This window comes from Equus caballus, chromosome 23 (genome assembly GCF_041296265.1).
Source record: "Equus caballus isolate H_3958 breed thoroughbred chromosome 23, TB-T2T, whole genome shotgun sequence".
Taxonomy (NCBI): Eukaryota; Metazoa; Chordata; class Mammalia; order Perissodactyla; family Equidae; genus Equus; species Equus caballus.
This window is the reverse complement of record NC_091706.1, coordinates 12,758,522-12,773,966: the sequence shown is the minus strand read 5'-3', so window position 1 is coordinate 12,773,966 and position 15,445 is coordinate 12,758,522. Positions and strand designations below refer to the sequence as shown.

Below are 15,445 nucleotides of genomic sequence, written 5' to 3'. Positions count from 1 at the left end.
GCTAACATGTGTGCCTATCTTCCTCTCTTTTCTATGTAGGATGCCACCACAGCGTGGTTTGATAAGCGATGTGTAGGTCCGTGCCCAGGATATGAACTGGCAAACCCTGGGCCATCGAAGCAGAGCACATGAACTTAACTGCTACACCGCCAGGCCAGCCCCAGCAACATAACTTCTTGAATGATCCCCTATTATTGAAATCGCAAGTTTTTAGTTTGCTGTTTGTATAATCAGTGCTTTAATGACCATGCATATAGTTAAATCTTTGCATGCATCCAAATAATTTCCTCAGGTTATACTTTTCTGAGTAGAACTGATCAGTCAAAGTTTACAAAACTTTTAAATCTTTTGGTATGTATTAGAATATTATTTGATCTCATGTATCCAATTTGATGGTCCCTGAGTTCAATATACTTATGTCCTATGTCTCTTTTTCATCGTCTCCAGCAGCTTTCAAATTGCAGGGCATAGTGTAGGGGTTAAATTAACGTTTGTTAATTGACTAACTTCATAAGTGAATATGTGTGATGTGGTTGGGAAAACGCCAGATTGAAGTATATGAAATTTGTTTAACACACAAATAGGGGATGACAATTGGTGATTATTTAGAATGATTATAAATTGGAATTTGACTCTTAGACAAAAGACAGACCCTAAACATATTTGCAGCTTTTTGCATTTGCCCAGTTCATCTGGTTGATCGGAGGAGGGAGTGGAGTTCCCTGTACGCCATACTGAGCCATTGTTTCCTGAATTGTAGCAGGAAGCTACACGTTCCTGCTCTATATTCAGAGTGACCCTGTAGCACTAGTTGAGTACCTGAACATCTGTTGTCTCCACTTCTTCATAATAAAACCCTATATTGTTGCTGCACCATTGTCTAGTTAAAATTCTACATCTACCATCGTCCCTTGAAACCATATTTGGTCATTGTCAATGAGATATCAGGCAATGTTGTCAGGTGGGATTTCAGGAAACTTCTTTAAAGACAGACCCTTTAGTCTTTTCACCCTCCTTTCCTCTTCCAGCCTGAAATGTGAATGTGATGCCTAGAGCTCTAGCAGCCATTTTGATAAACAGAAACTAAGTGTTAAGGATGATAAAGCAGAAAGACAGAAGGACTCAGTCCTTGATGACCTGATGGGCAGACATACCTGCCAAGACTGCCCAGTTCTGGGTATCTTTTATCTGAGAGAGAAATAAAAGATACTGTCTTTGGTGTTGTTTAAGTCACTCTTATTTATGGAATGTATTACTAATAGGCCAAAGCCATTCCTAACAGGTAGAGCACCTATATCCAAGTTGGCCTTCAGCTAGATGGCTCCAGTACTAGGGTGTTCTGGTGTGGCACACAACCAGATGCCCACCAAAGATTGGGGCTTCCCTTCCACAGTGTGGAATTTTGCCATAAAGGGACTACTCAGGTAGAGACTGCTGTTCTGTCACTTCTACGTCTGGGTGTTACCACGTGACTTGTTCTCAGGAATGAAATATGAGCAGAAGTGATGTGTGTTATTTCCAGACCAGCAGTGTTAAGAGGAGGATATGCCTAACCTGCAGTCTCTTCTCCTGTCTGTCATCTGGATGCAGAGACTCAAACCAAGGACACTGAGGCCTTAGGAGATAGTGGAGCCACAATCTGGAAGGAGGTAGTATCCCTCTGTCACCATAAGGAGGGAAGCCACCAGCCATTAAGAACATCATGGAACTTTGTATGAGTGAGGAATAAGCATCTGTCTTGGCTGAGCTATCGTACATTTTTTTGGTTCATTTGTCATAGCAGCCAACCTTAACTGATATAAAAATTAGTATCAGAAGTACAATGTTGATGTGACAAAAATCTGAAATATGTGAAGCTGGTTACTGACCAGGTAGAAGCGATACAGAAACTGATATCCAGATCTGGATCAATAGAGATCCATGTCATGCAGTTGCAAGACATTTGGCAGAACTGTCCACCTGCTAAGTTGGAAGGAAGACAGAGGTCTACTGAGCCAGTAGCTTTAGGGGAAGTGGTTGGTAAGAGCTGGTGTGATGGTGTGTGCTGACATTTACTTTCTGCTTTTAGCTAGTTGTTACAAGAAAGAGATGGACTTCAGGAGAGAATTGGCCAGTCTGCAAGCAGAAATGAAAGGTAATGTTGAAAAGCCAAACATTTGGGGCCTCTAAGGATTGCAAAAACTGTTTGCAGGTCCTAAACAGTAAGAGACAAGACTGAAAGAGATTTAGGCACCAAAACTTATACCTAAGGCAAAAGTCGGATCAGGAATGCAGCCTTCTCACCTGTTGTTTCAGAGGTCTTCAGTGTAATTAAGAGAGCTATAGGGACGAAGAAGCAGAGAAATCGATGAGGCGCCAGAATTCTGCCAGAGTGCAGGTAGAGGCACACTGAACTGCCTGGACACTAGCAGATCAGAAGCCTGACAAGTGTCACAAGGAATTCATGAGCAAGGACTAGAAGAGAACGTGGCCAAAGGGAGTTCCTTCCAGGCAGCATAGTCAGAATCCACTCAGTGAACTGCCCCCCACCCCATTTCAATGCCTGCCCTGAAAGATTTGTCGTTGCTATGGACCAGTGACTGCTGTGTGTCTCCATTTTTTCTTGTCTAAGTGGGTATTTTATCCTGTCTGTCCTCCACCATTATATATGTGGTGCAGACAGCTTTTTGGTTTGTAGGTGGTAAGCCATGAGGAGCCACTTTTGGCTTTGTAAAGAGTACTGTGTACCACCTGGATGTAGCAAATGGATGGATCTTTGGAGGAATCAGGTATGTTCTATATGTGAGAAGAAGGATGTTCTTGGAGATGCAGTGGTTTGGGGGAGGTGGATAGCTGTCCACTACAAGTTCATTTTCTGCAGACGTTCTTTTTCAGTGCAAGGAATACATTTCCTAGCCCTCTGTCTATCTAGGTGGGATCATGTGACAAGTTATTGTCAATTAATAGGATTAGAAGTGATGTACTTCACTTCCAGGCCAAGGAGATTACAAAGCAGCTGACCCGATCTCCTCCCTCACTGCCCCATCTTCCCGTCTCCCACTCCCATGCTGAGGATGCAGCAGGCCTCAGGGACCAACGTCATCAGCATCACCTGGAACTTGACAGAAATGCACCCCAGCCCCGAGCTAGAGACTCAGAACTCTGGGGATGCGACCCAGCAACCTGTGGTTCAGCAAACCCTCCAAGTGATTCTGAGGACCATTGCCTATGACAGATAATGGAGCCCAGTCTCTAAGGAGCTTAGGTCCTTCTCTCCCCAAGGAAGAAAATTGTCCTTGAGTCAGGAACACTTCTTTTGGGCTCTACCTGAGTGAAAAATAAAGTTCTTTCATGTTTGAGCCGTCCTTCATTTGGGAATTTGTCCGTTTCAACAGATAGAGTTAATTTAACTCACTTGAAGAGATTGGAAAAGGGCTAAGAACCAGGACCATCTACACCCCACTCACCCTGGACACTGAGAACTGAAACTACTTCATTCCACTTACCTTATTCTCTACATTAATATTGGAGTTTTCTTCGGTTTTTTGTTTGTTTTTGTCTCCCCAAAACCCCAGTACATAGTTGTATATCCTAGCTGGAAGTCATTCTGGTTCTTCTATGTGGGAATGCCACCACAGCATGCCTTGATGAGCAGCGTGTAGGTCCACACCCGGGATCTGAACTGGCGAACCCCGGGCTGCCAAAGCAGAGTGTGCAAACTCAACCACTCAGCCACCAGGCCGGCCCCAGCATCATTTTTTCATTCCTCTGTCTTCATTACTTTTCTGGGAGTTTCTTTCCCAGGCAAGGGCTTGAAAGTTCATCAACTTCCTAAAGAAATTCTTCAAAGAAAGACATCAACAGGAAGTGTGTGTCCTAAGATTATTTGAATCCCTATCCTCAAAACCCATTCCTTGTTGTTTCCACCAATCGTGAACTGTTTTGTCTGATATTTACCCATTCTAACCAAATCCCCACATTGAAAGACCTACCTTAAGCCCAGCTTCAAATTCTCAATAAATCCTCTCTTGACCTTTCCCCCTTTGAGAAACTGCCAAAGCTCTGAGGAGTTGTGGTTCTCCCTTACCAGTGGAAGCAATAAGCTCAACTTTGTCTCATCAACAGATTGTGTTGTGATATCTGGGGGCCATCAATCTACAGGGCTAACAAAATGCCACTATATCTGTGAGTTGCTTAGTAAATCTGGCAAGGAGAAATCATGCAAATTGAGAGCATATAATTTATGTGCTTATAACTAGAAGAATGAAATCACAACCTCCCGTCCTCGCTAGACAGAGTATGACCTTGGCCAATGATTTAATAAGAACTTACAGGTACTCTTTTTACAGCCTCAGCCAGGTCTAACATAGCTGAGGGAGCTGCAGTAAAGGTACAGTTCATCGGCTAACAGTGGGATTGCTTTGCTTTCCTAGAAGACCTGAGAGGTTATAATTTGAAAACAGAAGAGAGAATGAAGGAAAAGAACCAATACTGCTCATATTATAATGTCCAGTAAGTAATGTACAGGACAGATTCCCTTGACCAAGAAGTGCCTTATGAATTATAAGTCAGCAGGAAAATACTTCTCTTCCTCCTCATGAGTTTACCTCACTGCTCCTGAGAATTAAAATTTGTCCTTGGGAGTTGGTATGATGAACATGATTATGTATTTGTGTGTTTTATTCAGGAGTTAGCCTGGACAGTCCAGAGAGTAAAAGATATGTTCAACTCCCACTGCTGGAGAGATATCAAGGGAATAAGATTTTGTTACACATGGCTACACTAAACTGCTTCTTGAAACTTGGAGCACCAAAGTCTGCCCTCACTCCCATGCCCAAATGTTCTGTGGGTCTTGGAGAGCCACTACCAACTCCTGTTCTCCAGGCCTCTTCCCTGGGAGGTTATTCTAGTCTAGCCTGAATAATTTATACTTAAGGAATTAAACTGCTAAGAGAGAACCATGGATCCTGGGTAGGACTAACCCTTATGTGTAGGGACTAGGATTTCTTGAAAAGTAGTAGGGGAACAACTGTAAGACAGGGTTTAGAAGGAGGCACTTCCCAAAGAAAAGTGTGGCCCTGATGATAGAGAAGCAAGGGATTAGAGCAGGAACTAGGAGTCCCCATGGAGGGTTTAACTTCTTGAGTACTTATACCTAGGACTTCAGGAAAGCAGCATTCAGTTTATACTTTTGAGTTTTCCTCTCCTGTGTAGTAACTCCAAGCATTCAGGGAAGCCTGGTGCATCCTTAGAGGCTCGTGTTGTGGTCAAATGGACAATAAGGGATAAAGTAGAGAAGTCTGGCTGGCCCCTCACTCACGCTGCTGGGCCTGTGTGGAGAAAGCAGCATCCCATTCAAGAGTCCAGGAGTTCCAGATGGTGACTGGTAGGAAAAAGGACAGAACTGACAGGGGCAGGGAGGGACAGCTGACGGGGGACAGCTCAGGAGGCCTTAAAGATAAGATCCCCACCTATAAATTCATACTTATATACTTCATTACCATGTATAACTTTGAATATATAGTTGAAAAAACAGGTTGGTGAATGAATTACATATTTTGTCGAAGATCGAGTAAAAAGTAATGCTCTCTCACACATTAACTTGGACATTATTCATAGATAAAGACATCATGAGGGCTCCACAAAGGCTATAAATTTTTTGTTGTATAAAATTGCCCTTTTTACAAATCTATAGAGACGGAAAATAAATTAGTGGTTGCCTCGGACTAGAAGTGGAATGGGATTGACTGTAAATGAGCAGAGGTATCTTTGGTGGGGGGGGGGGGGGCGGTCGTTAAGAAAAAGCTCTAAAACTAGGTTGTAGTGATGGGTGCACAACTTTGTAAGTTTATTCAACTGAATTTTGCACTTCAAACAGGGAATTTTGTGGTATGTAAATTATACTCCAATAAAGCTGTTTTTAACAAAACTCCAAATTGCCCTTGTAGGGGATGAGAATTGGCCACCTCAAAATGTGTCCCTTTGGCTTGATTATTTTTAAGAAGAAAACACTCTGAAAGAAACTTTGACCTTCCCCCTAACTGCCTAAAAGAATTTTAGATAGAAGGCCTGTCCCCAGGACAGGCTATCACCATAGATAAAGGTAGACTGTCAGGGTCCTTGCTAAAACCATTCTTATCAAAGTTCCGTCTACCAAACATTTGCTTTTCCACTTCCATGTGAATTGCCTTCCTTCCCTTTGAAGTCCCAAATCACTACCCCCAACATCCTCCTTGATCTTTAACTGAAGGTGGTGTTTAAGGTGACAGCTTTGGCCGTTCTCGGTTTTTCTGGGTTTCTACCATGTATGCACGTTATAAAGCTTTGTTTGATTTTCTCGTGTTATTCTGACATGTCAATTTAATTCTTAGACCTGCCAGAAGGACCTAGAGGGTAGAAGAATTGTCTTCCTCCCCTACACCCTTTTTAGTTAAAAAGCACACTTATTTAAAACCATCATATTATCTAAGAACTCGCATGTGACATGCATCCCAAGTGCTGCCTGAACTTCAATCAGAGAAGAAATTAAGATAAATAAATTAATTAAGATAAATAAATAAATGCATAAAATCACACCCACTTTTGCAGTTGGTTGTGAAATATGTACTAATAAAGAAAATTGTCCTCGACCATATATATATATACACACACACAATATGTGATTAAAGTTCCTCTAGAATAAACTGTCGTTATCATTACGATTTTCCTATACCTTGGAAAACAGCTAAAAGTGGTGATCTCTTTGAAGCTGTCTTAAAGTGTGTCACAGACAGTGATCTGAACTGGCCCTTGTTTCTATCGCCTGGCCTGACCCCCTGGCCAGAGCTAGCTCAGCTGTGAGCAGGATCTGGAACTGGGTTTGAGCCAGCTGGCCGGCAGGCAGCGAGAAGGTTAACAGGTGTGCTGAGGAGCCATAGAGCAGCAATCTGCCACCTGGACGGAGGAGCAAAGAAGGAGAATCTAAGGGAGAAGATGAAATCTAACAGAGCCCACAGAGGGGAGACCTGGAAAGCGCACACGTCCTGACCTCTCCATGACCCTTCAGCTCCCAGGGGCCTCAGGCCTTTTCTGAGGTCCAGTTGCATTTCTGCCCATGGTTTCCTGAAGACTCCAGGTTTTCTGTTTTCTGTTATTTGCCAAATATTTTCCCTTTGAAGTCCCAAACTACCCCGAACATCCTCCTTCATCTTTAACTGAAGGTTGTATTCAAGGTGACAGCTTTGGCCATTCTCAGTTTTTCTGAGTTTTCAACCAAAAAGCCTTAACTAAAACAGAAATGTAATTACACACATAGGAACAGGACTGGGAGGGTTGTCACCAAAATGGCAACTTTGTCCCTATCTGGGTAGTGAGATTGCTGGTGATGTTTATTTTCTTCTTATGCTTATATAAATTTTCTATAATTAAAAATTACTGTTTTTGTAGTAAGATTACATTTTTTACTGTAGAAAAATACACATAACATAAAATTTACTGTTTTAATCATTTGACGGTGAACAATTCGTGGCATTTAGTACATTCATAATGTTGTGTAACTGCCGTCACTGTATAGTTCCAGAACATTTTCTTCATTCCCAAAGGTAACCCTGTACTCGTGAAGCAGTTACTCCTCAATTTACCCTCTCTCCCTCGGCCCTGGAAACCACAAATCTGCTTTCTGTCCCTACGGATTTGCCCATTCTAGAAGGTTTCATTTATTTTTTTAAGTCTAACATGCATCAAACAGTATCTGGCCACGTGAACGTTTGTGGCTCTCTTGCCAACCTGCTTCCACATGTCTCTGACACTCAGAAGAACCCCTGTGCAAATGTCTGATCCCTTAAAAGAGATGTATATTAGGCATTAAATTTCAAAATCCTTTCATCAGAAGGTATAAGGTGAACAAATGTTACAAATAAGTTAACCACTGATGTTTTCAAATGTGCACATGCCAAGGTGAGAAAAATTATTTTCTAAAAATAGCATGCCTGACTCTTTTGGAACATCTTTGTCCATCCTGCCAATGCTATGTGGCTTCCAGGGGGTGGAAGCTTGATGCTTGATAGGCCTTATTCTATTGCTTTTTTTCTGTATCTGGACTTAAAAACTATTTGACAAAATTTTTACTATTACTTAAAGGTTCTAGGAATTTTCTTCAGGTTTAGTAGATTAATTGGAAGGAATATATAGGGCAATGTACAAGCTTCAAGGGAAAAAAATAGAACAATTTCACAAAATTTACAATAATAAGGGGCAAAAGAGAAAACCATTTCCTTGAAGAAATCTTTAAAATAAAAATTAAACCAAAGAATTTCATAAGGACACACATCAATGATCATGTCTTATTTATGACAATAATTCTTCTACTTGGAAAGAGAATTTATAGATGTGAGTAGATACCACCAGTAATTTAACTTGTAAATAGAGTCTTCATGCTAGAAACTCTAAAAACTCTGATTGGCTACATAAAGGTGCAGTAGACAATTTACTTGTTTTTAAAAAGTTTCAGTAGCTATGAACTTCAATTTATGATGACAAATCAGAAAATGTTGATTTATTTAAAGCAATCCTGCTATACTCAAATGAAACCAGTGCCTGCCTCATGATTGTATGAGGAGTAAATGAGAGAAAGCGTGTGAAATGTGGTACTAAGTGATTAGCTTTTAAAAGTGAAATTGACCTTCTTTGCTAGTCAGTTCCCCATGTTCTACCTGGCACTGACTACACTGCTCTTCAGAAATTGCATGTGAGTTAATTCTATAAAGCATGCCATGAAATTATGAAGTATTATCCAATATACCATATAATTGAAATTCTTTATGATGTTAATACATTCTGCAATTAAGAATGATTCTGGTGTGTAAAAAAAATTGCTGAGGGGCCAGCCTGGTAGTGCAGTGGTTAGGTTCACACATTCCGCTTCAGCGGCCCGGGGTTCACCGGTTTGGATCCTGGGTGTGGACATGGCACAGCTTGGCAAGCCATGCCGTAGCAGGTGTCCCACATATAAAGGAGGGGAAGATGGGCACAGATGTTAGCTCAGGGCCAGTCTTCCTTAGCAAAAAGAGGAGGATTAGCAGCAGATGTTAGCTCAGGGCTAATCTTCCTTAAAAAAAAAAAATTAAATAAATAATTGCTGATTATCTAAAACACATTTTCTTTCATTTTTTTAAATTGTTTATTGTAAAATAATATGACATTTAGCATTTTAATCATTTTTAAGTGTACAATTCAGGGGCATTAAGTACATTCACAATGCTATGCAACCATCCATTTCCAGAACTTTTTCATCATCCCAGACAGAACTTTGAACTCATTCCTCCCTCCCCCGGCCTCTGGTAACCTCAATTCTACTTCCTGTCTCTATGAATTTGCCTGTTCTATTACCTTCTATAAGTGCAACCAATCTTTCATTTGCTTTTAACCTGAGAAAAGAAAAATAAACAATGTCTTCCCTTTGGACCCCTCATTCCCCAATACCCCATGAATTCCCAAACCCTCTAGATCCCATCTCCAGCATGTCTCCTGAATTCATTCCCTCCTTTCCATCTCTGCTGCCCAAGCCCTAGTCCAGACCCTGGTTGCTTCTCCCCACACCATTACAAAACCCTCCTCCCAGTCTCCCATCCTTGGGTCTCTCTCTACTTCAGCTATTTCTCACTTCTGGCAAGTGAGCTTCCAGATTGTCTTTCCCATCCCGGCTGGGGATGAAGCTAAGAGCTAAGGATGTGTACATCTTTGTGTCCACAGCATTTGGCATTGTGCCAACCCATGTTTATTAAATTGAATGAAACAAAGTTGAGTAAACTAATTGCCCTTGAGGAGATGATAGTCTAGTGGGGAAGACTAGCACATCAATAACTTAAATCCAGTATGATTATCCAAAATTAAAGTGTGGTGCAACTGCAGTGGAACAGATAAGGGATTGACTAATTCTATTTATAAAGATGGACATTAGAAAGTCTCAAAGAAGATGGGTTATTTTAGCTGGTACTAGAAGGATATATAGAGCACACCTGTATATTTAGGATTATCCTCAACCCCACCTCCAGTAGATCGCAAACTCTTTGACGATTTTACTTATCTTTGTGTCAGTTATAAGTGTAATTAACTATAATTTAGTTAATAAAGTTTTGGGGATATTTGCTTACTTTCTGTCTTTCTCCTAGATGGTAAATGCCATGAGGATAAGGAACATATCTTGTACACTGTTGTCCTCCCAGTCCCTAACACACTAAGTGCTTAATTAATATTTATTGAATAAATGAATGAATTTTGCTAGCCTTGCAGAAATTAGCAAGTGCCTTTTGGAATCTCATCTTCCGTTGGAGGCCTTTCTGATGCTTGAGAGGTAAATTAAATTGCCTTAAACCCTCCGATTCCACGGGTTGTAGAGTTCACGATCTTCCCTGAGTTCCCAAGACTGAGGCTGGGCTGGGCTTCCTCCTTCTCTTGTCCGTCTCCATCTCCGACATTCTGCCCACCAACCCCCCACCTCCATGTGGCACCACGCTGGCCTGGGCATTACTCACACTTCTGCCCTTTTCTGAGTTACACAACTCAAAAATCACTCACACAATAGAGTAGTGGATGCCAGGGCTGGGGGAGGAGGGCATGAGGAGTTATTGCTTAATGGATGCAGAGTTTCAGTTTGAGATGCTGAAAAAGCTCTGCAGATGGTTAGTGGGGATGGCTGCACAATGTGACAGTGCTTAATGCCGCTTGAACTATACACTTAAAAATGATTAAAAGGGAAACTTTTATGGTATGTATTTTTTTTACCACAATTAAAAGATCACTCAAAAAAGAATCTCTGAACTTAGAAAACTACTGAAGATTTATGGGAATTTGAGGAATTCTCATTGCATAGTTCTCTTGCCAATTCCCCTCTTCCTCTTGCTGTCCCATTCATCTCTGCGCCTTCGTTTTTCCTCTCACATTGCCCTGGGAGTTTCCAGTTCTCCTTCTCTCATGAAGAGCAGCTGCCCCTCTTCTGAAGCCACAGTGTCACTTGACATCCGGGCTGTCACGTCTCACCTTACGCCCCAAACACTTACAAAATTCATCCCGATAACAGTTGTTTCCCTTGAAGGGATTCCAGAGCCAGCTGGTAAAGTAATCACATTTTCTTCACTTGGCTACATTGAATGCACTAGTTTGAATTTAGAAACTCTCTAGCTAAAGAGAAAAGGTCCCAAAGATGTGTTACCAACAGCTCTTGCCCTTCCTTCAGCAATCCCCAAGCTTCCAACTCCTGGAAGATGTGCTGCCTGGAAGTTTGGGGAGTCTTTGAGCAGCTTTCTTTGTGCCACGTGACTGACCTGGAGCAACAGGGTGGAGGGTGATCTAAGATACCCCAATGGCAAAAAAAAAAAAAAAAGAAAGAAAGAAAGAAAGAAAGTAAAGAAGGAAGGAAGCAAGGAGGAAAAAAAGTCATGGTTTAGAAAGGATACTGTGAATTGATTATTAATAACATGCCCAGATACTTTCTTCTAAAAACTAACTCCAATGAAGCATCATAAATTCTGCAATTATCACCCTCTCAATACTGAGCTTTTTGCTTCCTGTGAGCAAGGATATTATCAGTAATAAATCCCAGAAGTAATATCATCAGAATAATGGACTATGAAACATTGCCTGCAATGTCATTTAATATTAATTTTTAGCGAAAATTTAAACTGACAGCATTGTCATGATAGTCTGGATGAAATTTGCTTTGACAAGGAATTGCTCTATTAGAATTGTAGAAAACTCAAGTGCCATTGTTGAAAAGAAGTGTCCAATTTTGACCAGCCTTTTAATAAGGTAAAAACACTTTAACTCAGCCATACGCAGAGGATTAATCTGTATATCCAAGCTGACTCCTTCAGTGAAAATAAATCAATGGATATAGATTTAGATCTAAGTACAAATATATATATATGGCATATGTTATCAGTGCCCTATCCATTTGCCCGCATACCAGTTCAGCACACACTACTTTCTGGACTTCACCTGCTAGAACTTACAGGTCTTTACCTGAGAACTTACTCTCATCCCTGGACCCCCCTTTTTACCTCTGTGCACAGTAGGTCTCAAATGCCAGGGAATTAACACCACTGCCCCTCCCAGCACCTCTCCAAGAGTGGAGACAATTGGTGTATATTCAGCTCCTCTCAGGTGAGATAACTCAGGTACATGGTCTACACTGGCTCCCAGACTTTTCCCTGTGAAATTCAGATCCGATTGTCTGCAGTAGTAATTTGCTTGCTTGAAAAGGCAGACTTTACTGACAACCTTCCCTTCCTTGTCTCACTTCCCCTCTCTCCAACCAATGGCTTCCTCTCCTCCTAAATAAACTTACTGTGCTCACATACTTATCTCAGGATCTGGTTCTGGGAAACCAAACTAACAAGAAGTTGTGTTATCATTTGTTTAGATGTGTATGTACGCACAGAAAACAATGTGCAAGATTGTATATTTGGGGGATGGAATTAGGAAATTAATCTTCCATTTGCTTATTTCTATTTTCTCGTTTCCCTATAATCAGCATATTATTTATGTCATTTAAATTTTTTTATTGGAGTGAAATTCACGCAACAAAAATACATCATTTTAACTATTTGAAAGTGTACAATTCAGTGGTTTTTAGTATATTCACAATGTTGTGCAACCATCGCCACTATCTACATCTAGAACATTTCCATCACCCCAAATGAAACCCCATACTTCCCAGTTCTTCCTTCATCCTCTGCATGGGAATCACTAACCTACTTTCTTTCTCTACAGATTTACCTATTCTGGACGTTTCATATGAACGGAATCATACTACACGTGGCCTCATATGCCTGGCTTCTTTCACTTAGGATAATGTTTTCAAGGTTCATCCATTCATCAATTGATGGACATTTGTTTTGAGTTATTTCCACTACTTGGCTGTTAGGAATAGTGCTGCTGTGAACATTCATGTGCAGGTTTTTGTGTGGATGTATGTTTTCATTTCTCTTAGGTATACACCTGGGAGTGGAATTACTAGGTTATATGGTAACTCTATAACTTTTTGAGGAACTGCCAAATAGTTACACACAGTGGCAACACTATTTTACATCCCCACTAACAACGTGTGAGGGTTCCAGTTTCTCCACTTCCTTGCCAACACAGGTCATCTTCTTTTGGAAATCATAGCCATTCTAGTGTTTTGGAAATCACAGCCATCCTAGTGGGGTGATGTGGTGTCTCAGGGGCACTTTGATTTGCTCTTCCCGATGACTCTGACAAGGAGCAGCTCTTCACCACCTTATTTCTCATTTGTACATCTTCTTGAGAGAAATATCTATTGAAATTCTTTGCCTAGTTTTAATTGGGTTGTTTGTCTTTTTATTGTTGTGTTGTAAGAGTTCTTTATATATTCTGAATATTAGACCCTTCAGCTATATGATTTGCAAGTATTTTCTCCCATTCTTTGCATTGTCTTTCACTTTCTTTACAGTTTTCTTTGATGCACAAAAGTTTTTAATTTTGATGAAGTCTGATTTACTTGTTCTTTTGATGTCATATTTAAGAAACTATTGCCTAACCATTGCTTTTTATATCATCTTTAAAAGTATTTTACACACCTAGTTCCAAGATCTTAGTTTATAACTTCAGTCTCCAATGATAGGAACCAGGGTTCTTTGGAGAAATGGCCAATGCTAAGACTATGCAGGGAATATTCAAGATGAACCTGAAGCACCTGTGGTGCCAGAAAGTAAGAAAGTGCTAAAAAACAAAACAAAACAAAACCCCCTACATTGACTTGGCTATGTCAAGGGATGCAGGAGCCAATGGAAAGAGCTCTCGATGGCCAAAGTTGGAATAATTTGAGCAACAAAATAAGTAAAGTAGTATAGGATTATAACTCATAGTATAAAAGAAATATCCATGAGTCCACACTATACAAATAAATGATCTAATAAATTTATAAATGGGGGAGAAGGGACAAATCTCCAATGCAGAAGGATTCCAAATAAGTTATGTCAATACTCTACCCTAATAGATGGGGAGCATAATTCCCCAGTCCTGACGCGTGGGCTGCACATCAAGTGACAACCTTCCAAAGTGTACAATATAGAGAGAAGGAGCAAAGAAGAACTGTACTGTGGAGAAGTCTGACAAACAGTGCTTCAGCCAGGTGACCAAGGTCAATATCAACAGCCATAAATCATGTTGATAGTATGTACCCTAATACGATTTGATGAAAATGGCATCTTTACCTCTGTGATCATCTTTCCACAAATCCATGTCCCTAGACTAGCCCTGGGGAAAATATCAGACAAATTTCAATAAAGGGGCATCCTCTGGAAACTGGAATTTCGAGAGTGCCTCAAAAATGTCATAGTTATTAAAAGACAAGGAAGGTCGGAGCAATTGTCAATGTGAAGAAGAGTCAAGGAGACATGACAACTAAGTATAATGTAGTATCTTGGGTGGAATCCTGGAAAGAAAAGGCCGTTAGGTAAAAACTAAGAAAATCTGAAAGAACTACAGACTTTTGTTAATACTAGTGTATCAACACTAATTTACTAATTGTAAAAAATGTACTATATTAATGTAAGATGGTAACAGCAGGGGAAATTGTATGCAGGGAGAATTTAGGGACTGTCTGTACTATCTGCTCAATTTTTCTGTAAATTTAAAACTATTCTAAAAATTAAAAACTATTAAATAAAAAATATTTACAATAGTATCATAAATATGAAATGCTTAGGGTTAAATTATTGAAACAGACCTATATACTGACAACTACAAGACATTGTATTAAATGTATTAAATTTATATGTGGGACGCCTGACGCAGCACAAAAATTTGAAATTTTTGGGCCGGCCCCATGGCCAAGTGGTTGGGTTTGTGTGCTCCACTTCAGTGGCCCAGGGTTCATCTGTTTGGATCCTGGGCACAGACCTGCACCCTGCTCATCAGGCCATGCTATGGTGGCATCCTGCATGGGGGAGCTAGAAGGACTTACAACTGGGATGTGCAACTGTATGCTGTTGCCTTGGCGGCAGGGGCTGGGGGGAGAAGTAGGAAGATTGGCAACAGATGTTAACTCAGGGCCACTCTTCTTCACGAAAAAAGAAAAAAATTGAAATTTTAAAAAGAATTTTTAAAAACAAAAAAAAATCACCTCTAAAAACTATTACAATAAACATATAACAGGTTGTGATTATATTATTTTCTAAAGATACTGAGGTTAATACTTATTTGTGGGGGCTGGCCCAGTGGTGCAGCGGTTAAATTCTCACATTCCGCTTTGGCAGCCTGGGGTTCGCTGGTTCGGATCCCAGGTGCAGAATGGCACTGCTTGGCAAGCCGTGCTGCGTCAGGCGTCCCACATATAAAAAGTAGAGGAAGGAGGCAGGACCAAGATGGTGGAGTGAGTGGTCGTCTTCGTCTCTCCCCCTTTGGATCTACAACTAATTGGACATTCACCAGTTAACAAAGGATATCCAGATAACATCTCAAGACACCT

At 40.7% G+C, this 15,445-nt stretch overlaps 1 long non-coding RNA gene across 1 annotated transcript; it reads left to right on the top strand.

Moving 5' to 3' along the window:
* The first annotated feature begins 1,509 nt into the window (after window positions 1–1,509).
* LOC138920423 (uncharacterized) lies at window positions 1,510–13,297 on the top strand. The gene is made up of 3 exons (XR_011431578.1): window positions 1,510–1,649; window positions 2,069–2,134; window positions 12,727–13,297. It is a non-coding gene; the product is annotated as an uncharacterized lncRNA (long non-coding RNA).
* The last annotated feature ends 2,148 nt before the right edge of the window (window positions 13,298–15,445 follow it).